General features: G+C 43.4%; 1 protein-coding gene across 4 annotated transcripts in view; it reads left to right on the top strand.

The window, feature by feature from the left end:
* Window positions 1-18,074, top strand: part of CRYBG1 (crystallin beta-gamma domain containing 1) — a 167,556-nt gene that overhangs the window by 89,104 nt on the left and 60,378 nt on the right. The window contains exon 1 of one of the 4 annotated variants that reach the window (XM_039529218.1): window positions 17,180-17,252. The exons of 2 other annotated variants lie outside the window; for them this stretch is intronic. The gene's annotated coding sequence lies outside the window, so the exon portion shown is untranslated. Of the gene's footprint in view, window positions 1-17,179; window positions 17,253-17,274; window positions 17,431-18,074 lie in introns of those variants that run through there. One more of the 4 variants, XM_039529217.1, reaches the window with a different exon arrangement.

Raw genomic sequence — 18,074 nt, 5'->3', positions numbered from 1 at the left:
TATTTTAAACTATGCAATAGAGCTGCAGTAGTTAGAGCAATATTTACTCAATCATGTTGACTCTAAGGATTATCTTAAAAACTAACTTTGTAATGTTGTAAACCACAGAAATTAATGCTGATCCAACAATAGGTTATGTTGCTCTCTACCTAAACTAAATCTTATTCAGAAATTCAAATGTAAAAACTGAGACATGGACATGTATTTAGTGTTTATTGTTTTGTATGGATCTGTATTTCCTGTGCTTTACATGATCAAGTATGAAAGAGCATAAAGGTGTTAGACTGTGCAGGCTATGTAGGTGCTTACTGCTTCTACTGAGTGATGCTCAGTGTGTTAGACTGTAAACCAGTAGCTTCACATCTTTGGGGTGGAGGTTTGGGAGAGGGGTGTTATTTAATAACTGGGGTATCTTGGGGAGTCAGCACTGCTCCTAGGACAGGTGGGCTGAGGAGCCCCATTTCCAAGAAGAGGAATAGACAGAGTCAGTGCCCAGCAAATGTGCCAGAGAGCCCCAGGGGAGGAACCAGTGCTGCAGCCTGCTGAGGCTCTAGGAGCTTGAAGAAACTCTGTGATCCAGAGCAGAGAGGATTGGATTACCCTCACAGCTGTGCTAGTGGGCCAAAAAGCAGTGCTTGCTAAGATCTGTGACACACCTATTTCCCACCTAAGCTCCAGTGTGATCCGCAAACTGAGGGAAGATTAACATTGCTTTGTCTATCTCATCAGCTGGGACTGATGTAGGCTCAGAGGCCACCTACCAGATCAGGTTCTATTAAAAATTGTCATGGTGGTGGTGTCACTACCACTTTTAACCACATAGTTAGAGCACTCATCTGAGATGTGAGAGTCCCAGATTCAGTTTCCCCCTCTGTCTGCTAGGGAGAATAGATTTGAAAAGGGGCCCCCCATTCATCTCAGGAGAGTTCCCCAAGCATGGTCTATATGGGCCATTCAGATGTGAGGCTCTCTATTCCACTTTCGAGAAATAATTAGAGTGTCTTTGGAGCAGGGGGACTGAACCTTGGGTCTCTCACTTCCCAGATGTGTGCCTTAACCACCAGGTTACAGAGTCATTCTCAGATGTTCTCTCTGGCCTAATGACTAAATATTTATCCAAAATGGAACAGCTTCAATGAGAGAGAGAGAGACTCCTCACATCAGAATATCCCATTGCTCAGTGGTTAAGAGAACCCTCCTGAGAGGAGTGGGAGACACCTGTTCAAATATTTTCTCCCCCTTAGACAGTTGTGGGGTGGGGGATAGGGGAAATTGAACCTGGGTTTCTTGCATCCTGGGTCAGTGCTGTAACTCCTGGCCTAGGACTTATAAGGTAGACACCACTACTCACTCCTCCTCCTCCAGCCATTTGGTGTGGAGTGAGGAAGTGCCTAATTCATTCTCACCAGAAATGGCTAGGCACCTAAGCCGTCTGACTTCAGGAGATATTTTCCCAGCTGTGGATCGCTAGCAGAGATAGGTACCTCCCTACAGCCCAGACTTAGATGCCTATCTTCAGAGAGGGGCTTATGACACATCCTTCTCATCAACATTTCCCATTGGCTAGCTTAAGCAGCACACTGCTTAGGAGCTGGCTTTTGTGGATCTGATTCTAAGGTGCCTATCTCTCCCTGTGTATTGTGTAGGGAATGTAGGCAATTAACAGGCATCGTGTGGCTTTGTGTTGTTCCAGTGATTTGTTCCTAGGCAACTAAAAGTTAGGTGTTGAAATGCTGAGCATCAGAATGCCTAAGTCTCTTTGTGGTGAGATGTGTCCTGGGGACCCTGTGATGTCAACTGGCAGAGGGCATAAGGAGAGCACAAGGATTTATAGGTATGCCCTGGGTCTACATATAGTGCATCAACGGGTGAAATGTGAGGTCTCTACCAACAGCCACTAACACACTGGTCATCCTAATCATTACATAAAAACATTAAAATGGGTCAAACCAATGGTCCATCCAGCCCAGTATCCTGTCTTCCAACAGTAGCCAATGCCAGGTGCCCCAGAGGTAATCATCAAGTGATCCATCCCGTCGCTCATTCCCAACTTCTGGCAAACAGAGGCTAGGGACACCATCCCTGCCAATCCTGGCTCATAACCATTGATGGACCATTGATGGATAAGTTCATCCTTGATTAACTTATCTAGTTCCCTTTTTAACCCTGTTATAGTCTTGGCCTTGACAACATCCTCTGGCAAGGAGTTCCACAGTTTGACTGTGCATTGTATGAAGAAATACTTCTTTTTGTTTGTTTTAAACCTGCTGCTCATTAATTTCATTTGGTGACCCCTTGTTCTTGTAATATGAGTAAATGACACACCAGTCATGATTTTATAGACCTCTATCATATCCTCCTTTAGTCATCTCTTTTCCAACCTGAAAAGTCCCAGTCTTACTAATCTCTCCTCACATGGAAGCTGTTCCATACTCCTAATAATTTTTGTTGCCCTTTTCTGAACCTTTTCCAATTCCAATCTATCCCTTTTGAGATGGGGCAACTAGATCTGCATGCAGTATTCAAGATGTGGGTGTACCATGGATTTAGATTAGAGACAATATGTTATCACTGCAAGATGTATGTATGGATGATATTTAAGGAGTTACGTATCTATACTGAGAACTGTTCTGAAAATATGTAAGTGAAGACAGGTCAGCAGAAGATGATAGGTTCTAGTCAGGCAGAGGTGTCAGGATCCTAACAAGGGCAGTCATGACCAGGGTCAGCGCAGGGTCAAACCTGAGGCTAGGAGTAGCAGAGGAGTTCATAGTCAGGTTCCAGGCCAGGGTCGATGCCAAGGGTCAGAGTTAGGTTTCAGCGTCCAGCTCAGGAGGTGAAGTCCAAATCAAGCGGAGTCACGGCCGTGAGTTCAAGAGCAGAAATGGTCACTGTAGCTACAGGAGATCCACATTATTGCTGGGCACTGCCTGGGATGCCTCTTGGATTTATATAGGGCAGGAAGGCAATCAGGAGCAATGAGTTGCTGCCTGTCAGACCCCTTGAAGCAGACTTCCCAGGGTCTATGTCCACAGCGGGTTGTGGGTAGTGAAGCACAAGCTGGTTACAGCTGCTGCTGGGTTGCCGCTCTACAGGCCCAGATTCTAGAGCCAGTGAGCCTCACATGGGGTAGGAGATGCTTATCCCTCTCCGTCTGGTCAAGTGGAGACCTATTTGTATTGCTGAACCAGATGTCACACAAGGGGAAAGCTGCAGGAAAAAAACAAACAGCAGGAGGATATCCTGTTTGAGTAAAAAGAATAGGTTTTTGTGGTATAACGGGGGATACTCAGGTACACCCTGGATCCTCCACTGAGGAGACAAGCTGAATGTGAGTCTTGTTTCATGAGAAAGGGATCACAACCTACATGGCTGAAAAACGCTGGTGAACAAAACTGTAAGACTTGATAGTAACTAGTTAAGTAAGTTTAGGTTCTATTATGATTTATGGTTATGATTTTATTTTACATGAAAACTATATTTCTAATATAACTACTTTGTATCACTTAAATCTCTACTATTTCTTAAATAAACTTTTACATACCTAAGTGCTGTGTGTTAAACGGAGTGGTGAGCTGACGGGAAACTGATAAGCTGCTATTTACAGTGTCTTTGGAAGCAGTGGATCTAAGAATTCTGTGATTATCCAGTGGACCAAGGACTGATCACTGCAAGAAAATGCTCAAAAGGCTCGGGGGTTGAGTTGTGCCTATTACTAACCTGTAGTGTGAGAGCATGGCCTGGATAGGCCTGGAGAGGGGAGTGCTTGTGGTGCCCAGGGGTGGTGGGGTTGGGGAGCTGACCCCTCGCAGGCACAGACAAGGGCAGGTGGTAGCGAGGTGCCTCACAACTCTGGGTACCCAGGGAAGTGATACACTAGGTGATTCCCGTGAGTGTTGGTTTCAGAAATATAATTGTGACACTTACCCTAACTAATAAGCATTTCTATCCAATAATTATTGTAACAATTAGTTTCTGTGCTCTTGGAATTACAGGAGAACACTGACATTTGGCATACTGCTACTCACAATTAGGAGAAATGCTCAATAATATTGTAATTAACAAAAATGACTGGAAAGCCCATTTTATATTTGAAAGTTGGGATAACGCTCACTGTAAAAGTAACAATTCTTTGCACTTAGCACTTTTCATCTGTAGATCTCAAAGAATTTACCTACGTGGATAAGTGTTAACCCCATTTTACAAATGGGCTTTTAGAGGCCCAGAGAGGTTAAAGGCCAAGTTTTCAGAAGCGGCCACTAATGTGGATGCTTTAATTTTTGGGTGCTGAACTGGAAAGACACCTCAATTAAAGGATTTTTTACAATCAGATGTTATATGTAAATTAAGTACATATCTTAGCACCTTAATTAGAACTGCTATGGAGGATAAGAACATCTTAATTTCATTTTTAAATACTCACAGTTTGACAGAATATTTTCATTCTTCATCCTAGTGAATGTTTTTAACACCCATTAAGAAGAATATATTTAGTTCTATCTCAAATGTTGCAAAGCTGGTCTCCAGATCAAATGTCACATATGCGGCTGTCTTTGTTGTAAGCTTTTGTGAAATTTCTTCTCAGTCTGATCCACTGTTCTCTTTGCAGTTTTATATATTGGCTTTATGCTCTTACAAGACCAGGAGACACAGGGAGCTATGACGGCTTTAACCCAGCCACTAATCCCAGGCTGCTTGTTACCACTGTCTTCCACAGACCCTGTTCCAGGAGAATCCTCATGTGGCAGGAACCAAAGCTTTTAGGGACACTTTATGCCGTTCTGGCCCTCAGACTCACATAAAGGTGCTGGACTGGGTGATGAGGTACTCACCCACAGTATTCATTTCTAATGTCACATTAGTTGGGAATTGGTCCTACTTTGAGCAGGGGGTTGGACTAGATGATCTCCTGAGGTCCCTTCCAACCCTGATATTCTATGATTCTATGACAAGTTAACTCTAGTTGTGCTTAGGCCTGTGATGTGTTAACTTTGTGTTTGTAATGGCAGTTTTAATGCTCATAAATACTTTTTCTTACTGTACATTGCTGAAAGTTCTTTATGTGAAGTAGAAATTAATACTTGCTCTAGAATCCAAACCCATAACTCTGACCTCATGCTTCCCTCCATTACACATAATACAATTAGCCAGTAAGACTTTCACGTGGCTGAGGTCAGCGTAAGGTTTTGTGTTCTGGTGCAAACTTTATGAGTTTGGTGTGTGTATTGTGCTGCTGTAGATGTCAGAAGTGCATGGGACTTAGGTAAGGAGGGGCAGAGTCTAACTGGCTGTATTGAAAAAATATTTACTGGCCAGTTTTACTCATGTCTACATTTTTTAACTGACCTACTCCAATTTTAATGGCTTTTTATGGGTTTTTTGTTCACATTTATTTGCAATAATGACAACTCTGCTTGCATTCCTTTGTCTTTGTCATAATAAATTGATTACTGGGTGCTTTGGCAATAAACTGGTGGCTCTGCATGTTTCTTGCAAATCTTCTGAAATGCCATAAGATCTGCTCAAATATCATATATTTTCAGGACAACTACAGAGCTGCATTGACAGCAAGACTTTAAAAGGAAAGGGAGAGGATAAGTCAACAGCAGCATTTGATAGTGTCCTCTGAAAGAGTTAGTTTCCAGTGAGTTACAAATTACTCTTTAGTACAGACACTTCTGCTTTACCGCTCTAGGATATGCCTATTTTCCTTCCTACCCACCTGCAAAAATTATACAAAGTGGTTTTCTTTAAAGAGTACTGGGAAATGCCTTTTTTTTAAAAAGGGGGACTAAATTAGACTTCCTACTGTAATTCTAGACTTACTAACATGATATTGCTATTTAATTAGAGATAAGAGCTTGAGACAAGATAATGTAATCTCACAAAGTGCAGAGGAATGAGAGACCTGCAGACAGTAATATGCATCCAGAATTATGAGGGAGATGGATTATATTTAATGGTTCTGTTTTAAGGTGTATGAGACCTGAGATTTCAATCAAGAACATTCAACAAAATGTTTTTGTTAATCCTGCCCTGTCCTGTTTGGCAGGGTGCATGTTTAAGTAGTTAGACAAAGTACACAGAGTGAGATTCTTTTTTCCCTTATAGGATCAAGAGGTTCTGATATTTACTGCAGTCTTTAGTGGGAGCAGACTATATGTATATTTGTCTCGCCTAAAGCAATGCTAGATAATCTGAGAGACAGATGTGGACAGCTAATATCAATTTTTTTTAACTGTTTAACATAGGAGCTACTAAATTCAATAATTATTCAACTGTTATTTTTCTAGTAGAATATTATCTCTGGAAATCTTAAACTTCACTGGACTTTGCTCCTTGTACTCTTCTTTTTAAATTCTAATACTTAGTGGTGTTTTCCACTAGACCATGGAAAAATATGTATCTATGATGTATTTATTCAGGAGCTAAATAAATATGGATGCCAGTTTGGACAAATCTCTTGCTGAACAAAGGCATACGTACCTTAAATGGAGATCAGTAAACTTGAATCAAGTTTATGGGAACAAAGATGTGTGGGTTTTTTCCCTTGCATTGCATGTCTGCATTCTTGTATTGTGTAGGCTAATTAATGCATTTAGGCATCTGCCAAACTCTGCCTCCTTAATTTTTTACAGCAGGTTCTTCCCTTTTTGATGTTACACCTACTAAAGGACTCACCTCCTTAATTAACCCTTAGAAACCCAAGTGTCACAACTGTAATTGAACTCCTCCGTAGATGTCATTTTCTACCTGCCAGATGACTTGACTTATCAGTCAGAAGAGCTTGGTTCAGATATTACTTTCTTTTTTAAATTGGATACTCCGAGGAGAAAGGGGGGAAAACAGGGGAGGGGGTTAAGGTGTGACAGGATCACAGAGGAGTAGGGTTTTTTTTGTTAACACACACGCAACTGCATCTCACATCTCATAGTCTGCTTGTTCTTTTGTAAAAAACCAAAAAGGATTATCATCATCATGGTAAGGCAAACAATACTTTCTTTTCTCTCTTTTTTAAACGTTCTTTGGGTTAAGATATGGTTAATTTATTTTATTTTTTTCAAATGCATTGTCAGTTTGAAGCTTAACACTCCATTTGATTCAGGAAGTCTGCCTTAAAAAATCAAAAGCTGTTGTTGGCAAGATGGGGGATAAGGATTTCAGTATAGGGAAATGCTTTACTTTGGGGATGAGAACAGGCATGTTTTTTCTGCTGTGTTTGCTGTTTTGTGTCCAACAGCCTTTTCTAAACACTTATATGGGACAGGAAGGAATCTATTTAATTTTTGTCCATACTTCTCCATGTGTAATAAACTTTTTGCTTTGTAGAAATACTTAATCATTCTCGGCTCAGTGAAGTGTAAAAATTCCCCAAGTCCTATTTCTTTGAATTTGCATGATCCCTTCTTCCTTGCTACTTTTTTGGTGTGCTCCAAGCTGTAGAGGCACTACAGCTTCTGCCTGGCACTTAGGACAGAATGTAGAAATTGGAGCCATGTTTGGATTTCTTGAGATTTGCTGTTTCCCTGCAAAAATCAATCAAACATGTATGCTATGGGATTTACATCAAATTTCAGTGGTACATAGGCCTTATATTCTTCTGTGTGGTGTTACAACACAGATCATTCTACAATGCACATTTTATAACTCTTTTCCATAAGCTAAAAAATCATTGTTCTGGTAAAATATTTTATGGGGAAATGGAGAGGTTTTGGTGTGTTGGATATATGAGTTTCTTGCCTAAAACATCCTGAAGTACTGGAAACAGAGAAACTGAAAAAATTACAAGTCAGTGAGCATAAAAAACATGAAAATTGGGGAAAACATTTCTAGTTTATCCACTTCACTCTTTCAGTAAAAAAATGTTGTCAGAATGTATTTTTAAAAGTCAGGGCCGCCCAGAGGATTCAGGGGGCCTGGGGTCTTCGGCGGCGGGGGGCCCTCGCTTCGGCGGTAATTCAGCGATGGGGGGGTCCTTCCGCTCCGGGACCCGCCGCCGAAGTGCCCAGAAGACCCGGCACTTCGGCGGCAAGTCCCGCTTCAGCAGTAATTCGGAGGCAGGGGGTCCTTCCGCCCCCGGAGTGGAAGGACCCCCGCCGCTGAAGACCTGCAGCGGAAGAAGCTTGGGGGGCCCCGGCCCTGCGAGAGTTTTCCGGGGGCCCCAGAGCGAGTGAAGGACCCCGCTCCAGGGGCCCCGAAAAACTCTTGTGGGGGCCCCTATGGGGCCCAGGGCCTGGGGCAAATTGCCCAACTTCCCCCCCCCCCCCCCCCGGGCGGCCCTGTTAAAAGTGTAGGTCAGAAAAATAACAATTTTGTTAACAAGATCCCAAAGTACTATAACTGCATTGCCTGTCTCCAGGGTTCAGAGAAATTACCATTTCAGTAATTAGTGCACTAAATCAGGGGCGGCTCTAGGGATTTTGCCGCCCCAAGCACGGCAGACAGGCTGCCTCTGGCGGTTTGCCTGCGGAGGGTCCGCTGGTCCCGCGGCTTCGGAGGACCTCCCGCAGGGTCCACCGAAGCCACGGGACCAGCGGACCGTCCGCTGGCAAACCGCCGGAGGCAGCCTGCCTGCTGCCCTCGTGGCGCTGGCAGAGCACCCCCCTGCGGCTTGCCGCCCCAGGCACGCGCTTGGCGTGCTGGGGCCTGGAGCCGCCCCTGCACTAAATAGTGGTGCCCAGACCTTACAGTGATTGGTGTAATCTCAAAGTGGAGGTTGGCAGGGAAGGAGAAGACGACCTACAAGGGAGTCTAGTAATGGAATTGTTGGAGTTAGAGCTTTTTTCTTCTACATATATTAAAGAGACACTGTCAACCTGAAATCTAGTCTATTTAAAATAATTAGTTAAAAATATCGTATACAACCCATGTCCCCAAGTTCCCCTGCTATTTTTGTTGGGGTATTTTTATAACCACACCTTCCAGTTCTCCAACATATTATTCCTCCCTGGTTGCTTTGTGAAAGGCAAACCACCGCACAAACCACCAGGAAAACTGTCCATAATGAATCTGCGAAATTAAAGTGCCAAATGCACAGAATAAACCAAACCTGGAAAAAATTGCTCTCATTTTCATTTATAAATGTTGCTTGTGCAGTAGTTGGTTTAAAAAAATTGTTCAGTACAGGCTTCTAGTTCTTGTTGTCTTTTATATTTCCCACTTTTCTGTGTTTTTATTTAGTTTAAAATTAGATTTTCCATGTTTTCTCCATACCCCACAAACATTGTCATTCTGCATTGCCTCTCTCTGCATTGTACTTTATCCACTTTTCCTTTTAGTATTCTTTCCTCATTATACTGGCTATTTTGATTTTTCATTTTATTTATATTGCGCTCTCTTATCTTTTTTTCTTTTTGCATCCCTCATGTGTCAATTTTTCCACTCTCCAGTAGAGGCTTCACACTGCTGCAGTAGTTGCTTAGTCCTGACAAACCGTAGCACTCCTGCCTCTGAACAGCTGAATCTCAATCACTATAACAAATGGAGTAGAGAACAGCAGTTACAACTCATTGCACTATAATTTATCTAATGCCACTTCTGTGACTCCATCAGTGGCTGCTGGAACTCCATTCTGATCCTTTCTGTTTCCCACATGCTGTCAGTATTGTGACTTGTAATTTAAAGGTAAAGGTATCCAAAAAACCCCAAACATCCTGTCCTGAACTAAAAATGCTTCCTGCTAAATAATTAGAATTGCTTAAGGTAGAGTTAAAGGGACATCATAAACCTAAATTTTCCTGTTATTGATAAAGCCATAAATAATTGAATTTTAAAGAATTGTGAAAGTCAAATTTAGTGTTCACAATTTATTCCATTTGTTTACTTTTAGGATAGAGCTTAGGGTTTATCTCAACCAGCTAGTGTGTTAAAACTATAAATGTCTTGTCCACACTTGGATTTTACCATGATAGCTACCATGTTAGCTAATACCTGGGGGAAAAAAGTTATATTTTTACCAAGTGTGGACATGCTATAAGAGGGTTTGTCAATCATATTAAGTTGAACATCCCTTTGATCCCGTAGTCCTGGATTCAGCAAAGCACTTTAGCATATGTTTAAGTCCCACTGAAATCAAGATAAGCACATGTAAGTGCTCTGCAGAATTGGGGTGTTGGCTGCATTGGCTCTGCATGGCCAACAGGAGTACTTTTGTCATTAATATAAACAGATATGACTGAATATGCACAAAGTGCAGATCTGTTGATTAAGGAGGTGGCAATTTTATATAGTCTTCATAGTTGAACATCACCTTAAAGATGCTTGCAATACACTTAGAACAGCCTCCCACTCCTTATGCAGTGTGATCTTCAACCCACCCTCAAATGCATCCTAAAAACACATCAGATTTCCTGTTGTTTTCTTGACACTAACGCTTCTTTGACCCAGGTTTTAAAAAATTACTATTTAAGGTGCCTTGATTTTTTTGATGCACTGAGACACCTTAATAAGGCCTGTTTTTCAGAGAATGGGTACTCAGTAGTTTCTGTAAATTAGCCTCCTCTATGGTGTCTCAAGCTGTGCACCCAAAATCACTAGCCACTTCTGAAAATCTTGGCCTTTTATGTCTTCTTGCATTTATACTGTTGTCCCTCATATTATATCTGTGTGAGTTAAAATATGGGCTCTTCAGGGCAAGAACCTAGTCTTTATGCATTTTGTAAGGGCTGTGTGTAATTGTCATGCTCTGTTACTTCAGTATAATTTGCACAGGGCATGTATTTCAGAATCAAGCAACAGTTTTCTTGTGTATGTGCATCTATTTATCTAGACATAAAACAAATTCAAACTTCAGTAAGAGATTAAAGATAGATTTTCAAATACTGCATGTCAAACGTATAATTAAGAACTTAAGCAAGATAATTGCACATAGCAATTTTTTTCAGAGGTGCAATTGATTTGCCTACTACTAAGTTTTTATACATGTAGTCTTGCAAATCAAACTCAACTATGGGCTTAACATGCACTATCTGAAAATGTAACCCAGAGTTAGGGTTGCCAGGTGTCCGGTTTTTGACTGGAACACTCGGTTGAAAAGGGACCCTGGCGGCTCCGTCAGTGCCACTGACTGGGCTGTTAAAAGTCCAGTTGACGGTACAGCGGGGCTAAGACAGGCTCCTGGGGGTAAATAACACTTCCCTATTTCCTTTCTCCACACCGGTCATTTTATAGGCCTCTGTCTTATCCCCCCTTAGTCATCTCTTCCAACCTGAAAAGTCCCAGTCTTAGGCCTGGTCTACACTACGCATTTAAACCGGTTTTAGGAGCGTAAAACCGATTTAACGCCACAACCGTCCACACTAGGAGGCACCTTATATCGATTTTAATGGCTCTTTAAACCGGTTTCTGTACTCCTCCCTAACAAGAGGAGTAGCGCTAGTATCGGTATTACCATATCGGATTAGGGTTAGTGTGGCCGCAGATCGATGGTATTGACCTCTGGGTGGTATCCCACAGTGCACCACCGACCGCTCTGGACAGCAATCTGAACTCAGATGCAGTGGCCAGGTAGACAGGAAAAGCCCCGCGAACTTTTGAATATTTCCTGTTTGCCCAGCGTGGAGCTCCGATCAGCACGGGTGGTGATGCAGTTAAAAATCAAAATAAAGAAAGAGCTCCAGCATGGACGATGCGGACGTGATCGCTGTAAGGGCAGGCAAAACTGTTCTATCAGCGCTCCGTTACAGAAGACGAAATTCAAAATCATTTTTTAAATATCTCCAGACAGATGCCATAGCAGGGACTCAGCGCACTGCTGCGTGGCAAGCGTAACGGAAAGCCAAAGAATCAAATGGATGCTCATGGACTGGAGGACTCAAGCTATCCCACAGTTCCTGCAGTCTCTGAAAAGCATTTGCATTCTTGGCTGAGCTCCAAATGCTTCTAGGGTCAAAAACAGTGTCCGCGGTGGGTCAGGGCATAGCTAGGCAATTTACGCACCCCCCCACCCACCCACAGAAGTGAAAGGGAAAACAATCCTCTCTTGACTCTTTTACATGTCACCCTATCTTTACTGAATGCTGCAGATAGACGGGATGCTGCAGCACTCAACACCAACATCCTTGCTCCCCCCCCGCCGCCATGGGTGGCTGATGGTACAATAAGACTGATACCCATCGTCATCATCAGCCTATTGGCACATGGGGCAGTGCAAAAGGACTGGTAACCATGCGTACTAGCATCGGTCAGGTCGATCAAGGGCGCCTGGTCCTAATTTTTCCTGGTAGATGGTGCAGTATGGCTGATATCCATCATCGTCATAGCAACAGGGGGCTGAGCTCCATCAGCCCCCACCCTTCATGTGTAAAGAAAAGATTCAAGTGCCCCTGAACTAGCAGAGGGATGCTGGGCTCCTCTCCTACACACTCCTTACTGTCCTGTCTGGACTATCATAGCAGCTGGAGGCTGCCTTCACTAACAAGTCACTGTGTCTTATTCCTGCATTCTTTATTACTTCATCACACAAGTGGGGGGACAATGCTACGGTAGCCCATGAAGGCTGGGGGAAGAATGAAATGAACAGGTGGGGTTGTTGCAGGAGCACCCCCTGTGAATAGCATACAGCTCATAATTTCTGCAGGATCTGACACAGAGCAGCTGTGCTCTCTGGTTCTCTGATACAGTGGTTCTCTAGTACACTTGCCCATATTCTAGGCAGGACTGATTCTATTTTTAGATACCAAAAAGGAGGGATTGACTCAGGGAGTCATTCCCAATTTTTTGTGCCCTGGCTAAGAGCAGCCAGGGGCACTTATGACAACAACAAATGGAACAGTGCAAAAGGACTGGTAGCCATTATCATCTTATTACCAATTTATGGATTGGTAGATGGTACAGTATGGCTGATAACCATCTCTGCTGTCATGCAAAAGCAAAAGCATGCTGCTGTGTAGCGCTGCTGAATCGCCTCTGTCAGCGGCATCTAGTACACATACGGTGACAGTCACAAAAGGCAAAACAGGCTCCATGATTGCCATGCTATGGCATCCGCCAGGGCAATCCAGGGAAAAAAGGCGCGAAATGCTTGTATGCCGTTGCTTTCCCAGAGGAAGGAGTGACTGACGACATTTACCCAGAACCACCCGCGACAATGATTTTTGCCCCATCAGGCACTGGGATCTCAACCCGGAAATGCCAAGGGGCGGGGGAGGCTGCGGGAACTATGGGATAGCTACGGGATAGCTACCCACAGTGCAACGCTCCAGAAATCGATGCTAGCCTCGGACCATGGACGCACACCACCGATTTAATGTGTTTAGTGTGGCCGCGTGCACTCGATTTTATAAAATCTGTTTTACAAAACCGGTTTATGCAAATTCGGAATAGTCCCGTAGTGTAGACGTACCCTTACTAATCTCTTCTCACATGGAAGCTGTTCCATACCCCTAATCATTTTTGTTGCCCTTTTCTGTTGCATTTCCAATTCCACAATATAACTTTTTTTGAGATTGGGCAACCAGATCTGCACGCAGTATTCAAGATGTGGGCATACCATGGATTTATATAGAGGCAATATGATATATTCTCTCTTATTATCTATCCCTTTCAGAATGATTCCCAACATTCTGTTCACTTTTTTGTTTGCTGCTGCACATTGAGTGGATATTTTCAGAGAACTATCCACAGTGACTCCAAGATCTCTTTTGTGAGTGGTAACAGTAGAGACAAAGTTTCTTGACACCTTCTTGGAGCACCTAGTCCTAGAACCCACAAGAGGAGAGGCAATTCATGAGTTAGTTCTAAGTGGAGCACAGGATCTGGTCCAAGAGGTAAATATAGCTGAATGGTAATAATGACCATAACAGAATAAAATTTTACATCCCTGGGAAGTGGGGGTGAGGGGTGGAGAGGACGCCACAGCAGCCCACCACAGTACCATTTAATTTCAGAAAGGGGAACTATACAAAAAAGAGGAAGTTATTTAAACAGAAATTAAAAGGCACAGTGCCAAAAGTGAAATCCCTGCAAGCTGCATGGAAACTTTTTAAAGACACCACAATAGAAGCTCAGATTAAACATATACCCCCCAATTAAAACACATAGTAAGAGGACCATAAAAGTGCCACTGTGACTAAACAACAAAATAAAAGAAGCACTTAGAGGCAAAAAGGCATCCTTTCAAAAGTGGAAGTAAACTCCTACTGAGAAATAGAGAAAGAAGCATAAACTCTGGCTAGGGAAGTGTAAAAATATAATTAGGAAGGCCAAAAATGAATTTGCAGAACAGCTAGCCAAAGACTCAAAAAATAACACATTTTTTTAAGTACATCAGAAGCAGGAAGCCTGCTAAACAACAAGTGGGGCCACTGGATGATCGAGATGCTAAAGCAGCGCTCAAGTGGGATAAGGCCATTGCTGAGAAACTAAATGAATTATTTGCATTGGTCTTCATGGCTGAGGATGTGAGAGAGATTCCCCAACCTGAGCCATTCTTTTTAGGTGACAAATCTGAGGAACTGTCCCAGATTGAGGTGTAATTAGAGGAGGTTGTGGAACGAATTGATAAATTAAACAGTAATAAGTCACCAGGACCAGATGGTACAGTATTCACCCAAGAGTTCTGAAGGAACTCAAATGTGAAATTGCAGAACTACTAACTGTGGTATGTAACCTATCATTTAAATCAGCTTCTGTACCATATGACTGGAGGATAGCTAATGTAACGCCAATTTTTTTAAAAGGCTCCAGAGGCAATCCCGGCAATTACAGACTGGTAAACTTAACTTCATTACCAGGCAAATTTGTTGAAACTATAGTAAAGAACAGAATTATCAGACACATAGATGAACACGATTTGTTGGGGAAGAGTCAACATGGTTTTTATAAAGAGAAATCATGCCTCACCAATCTGTTAGAATTCTTGGAGGGCGTCAACAATCATGTGGACAAGGGTGATCCAGTGGCTGTGATGTATTTAGATTTTCAGAAAGCCTTTGTCAAGATCCCTCACCAAAGACTCTTAAAGTAATTCTCTCATGGATTGGTAACTGGTTAAAAGATAGGAAACAATGGGTAGGAATAAATGGTCAGTTTTCAGAATGGAGAGAGGTACATAGTGGGATCCCGCAGGAATCTGTGCTGGGACCAGTACTGTTCAACATATTCATAAATGATCTGGAAAAGGGGGTAAACAGTGAGGTGGCAAAATTTGCAGATGATACAAAACTACTCAAGCAACAAAGAGTCCTGTGGCACTTTATAGACTAACAGACATATTGGAGCATGAGCTTTCGTGGGTGAATACCCACTTCGTCGGATGCAAGATACTCAAGATAGTTAAGTCCAAAGCAGACTGTGAAGAGTTACAAATGGACCTCATAAAACTGGGTGACGGGGCAACAAAATGGCAGATGAAATTCAATGTTGATAAATGCAAAGTAATACACATTGGAAGACATAATCCCAACTATATGTATCATCTCCAAATTTACAGCATTTACTTGTTAAGTACAGAATTAATTTTCAGAGAATTAACAAGTAAAACTGCTTGTAAACTTAATTCATTTAAAATTTTCTTGATTTTCAGTGTCTTGCCTTTTTATCTCCCTATGGCTAACAACTGGTTTGTTACTAGCTCTTCACTCTTTGCATGTAGTTATAACTCATTGAAAACACATGTATAGTCTATCTTTGGAGAAATTAGGTCATAATTACCCACTTTATTTATTATGTATCTGACAGCTATATTTAGTGGGGCTAAATCAATAGATCAGGTCATTAGGGAATATCATGATGAAATGCTCTATATAAGATCTAGGTATTTATTATTAATTATTATTATTATTGTGATGTTAGAAGCTACTCAACTAATCACCACCATTTCTCTCCAATTCATTTAAATGCTTCAGTTCTGTTGGTTGGTGAAGTGAGGACAGTACATCTCAAAATTTCTCACTGGAGATCTGTACACCAACCACCAGATACATGATCTAAAAATCCTTAATTGAGGATTGTAAATTGAGGGCCCAGACCCTCAAAAGTATTAGATGCTTAAATACCTTTGAGGATGTAGGCCAAGGTGACTGCATGGCAAAGTTAAGGTTTATTTGGTGGGGTTTTCTTATGAGTTTGATGGATGACACATTTATTGAAACCAGGGCTTTCTATAAAATTGTGGATTGGTTGCTGTGCAGTATGTGAGATATAAATGTGAATTTCTTCATTTTTCATGTCTGGGTTGGGGGTGGTTGTACTTGAGCAAACTTTATTATGCAGTATTTTGTATGTGTTTCAGAGTGAGGTTTTCACTTTTGCACACAGGTCATACCCATAGCCCTAATGACTTGGGCTGCAATCCTGAAAACATGTATGTACTGACCTAACTTTATATTTGAGTTGTCTTGATGAGGGTTTGTTTTGATTTAATTTATGTAGTCTTATCAAGACTTCTCCATTTCCCCTTAGTTTTCTGCCTTTTTCAGACTATCCAAAGCCTCTCAAACTTTGGTTTCAAACTTATTAATTTATCCTCTATTAAGTGCTGACTCCCTCCCCACCTTAATGCCACAATCTTTATAAGGAAAATTTGTATTTTTTTAATAGAACTGTATTCCCTTCTACTAATTCATTTCTCCTCTTTTGGCTTGAAGTTCTTGCTAGGTAGCCCTGTGGTTTCTTCATTGCCCAAGTTTCTATGCCTGCAATTAAGTAATATGCTTTGTAACTGGATTTTAACTATAACAAGTTTTAGTACACAGGCTAGTAAATATATTTTGAAAAGCTAGAATTGTTGAAGGCCAAGTAGCTTATTCAGTCCACCTCTTTACCAGTGCAGAATCGTTCCATAGTGTATGTTCATTTAAAAAAAAACCTACCGGACAGAACACTAATCTCCTACTTATTCCGCCCCCCAGTACAGAGCTGGAATCGGTACATGATCTTTCCACCTAGTGTGCCTGCAGCTAGTAAAGTAAAATAGCTGATCGTCAAACAATCATTATGATAATTAACCAAACACCATGCTGCTTAGTGCATCCATCCCCCACCCTGGGCATTTACTTTGTGCAAAACCACTTTGACGTCTTTAAGCCCTGTTTTATAACGAGAGCCGCTTCCTACAGCTGCTGTTGGAGGTAGAGGGCGTGACTGGATACTTTACATTCTAGGCTTTTTTCCCTCAGCATCAAAGTTTGTCGGTTTTGCTCGGGGCGGGTTTTTGCCCTGGATAGCTGGGAATCGGCTCTGTTCTAGCAGCCGCTCAAGTTGTTCAGACACGCGCTGGTAGCGCCAACTCCCCTCTTTGTGCATTGCCGCTTGTGAGCTCCTTGTTTCCCTCTTCTCCCGTCCTGCTCCCCCGTCTCTCTCCCCTCTGAGCCGCCGCCTCTCTGCCTTCCCGTTCTTCAAATCCCCCTGCCCTGCCCTGCCCTTTCCCCTGGTGTCCTGGGCGGCCGAGTCTCGCCCGCTGTGCGTCCCTTGCACCGCCCGTGCGCCCAGGTACTGCGCCCTTTGCACCCGCCCACGCCTCCGCACCAAGGCGCCTTTGCAGCCGCTCCTCGGCGCGCTGAGCGCTCCCGCCTCACGGGCACGCCCCGCCCGCGTTGCCCTGGGGCCCCCGACCTGTGGGGCGGGAGCGGCAGGAGGAGGCGGAGCCGCTGGTGCTGGAGGCAGGCGGGAGCGCTCAGAGAACTGGCGCCTCTGCCGCGGGAACTAGCGGAGCGCCGCTTTCCCGGCGGTGAGACAGGAGCGGCTGCGCTGAGTGCGCTTCCTCGCGGTGCGCCGGCCTTTGGGCTGCTGGGGGCCGCCCAGCTCTCGCTGTGAGTAGCTTGCCCGGTCCCCGGGCCGGGCTGCCGGGGTAAGGGGCTGCCAGCCAAATTTCTGCAGGCGAGGCGGCTGTCTCCTGGCTTCCCCTGCCCTTATCAGCGGGGGGAAGGAGCTGGGCATAGCTGAGGGATGAGTGTGCTCCCCACCCACACCTGGCTGCGAGCAGGGATGCCAGAGGACGGATGCTGTGCAGTGTAAACTCAGCAGTCGGGGCTAAAGTCCGCGTGGGGGCGCAGACCTGGGCACGCCGGGCGTTTTGTGCATTGAAAACCTCCTGCTGCCCCTTCTCTCCAGGGGTCGCGGGTCGGTAAGGAAGG

The sequence above is a fragment of the Mauremys reevesii genome, linkage group 3 (assembly GCF_016161935.1).
Source record: "Mauremys reevesii isolate NIE-2019 linkage group 3, ASM1616193v1, whole genome shotgun sequence".
Classification (NCBI taxonomy): Eukaryota; Metazoa; Chordata; order Testudines; family Geoemydidae; genus Mauremys; species Mauremys reevesii.
This window is presented reverse-complemented; position numbering and strand designations above follow the sequence as displayed.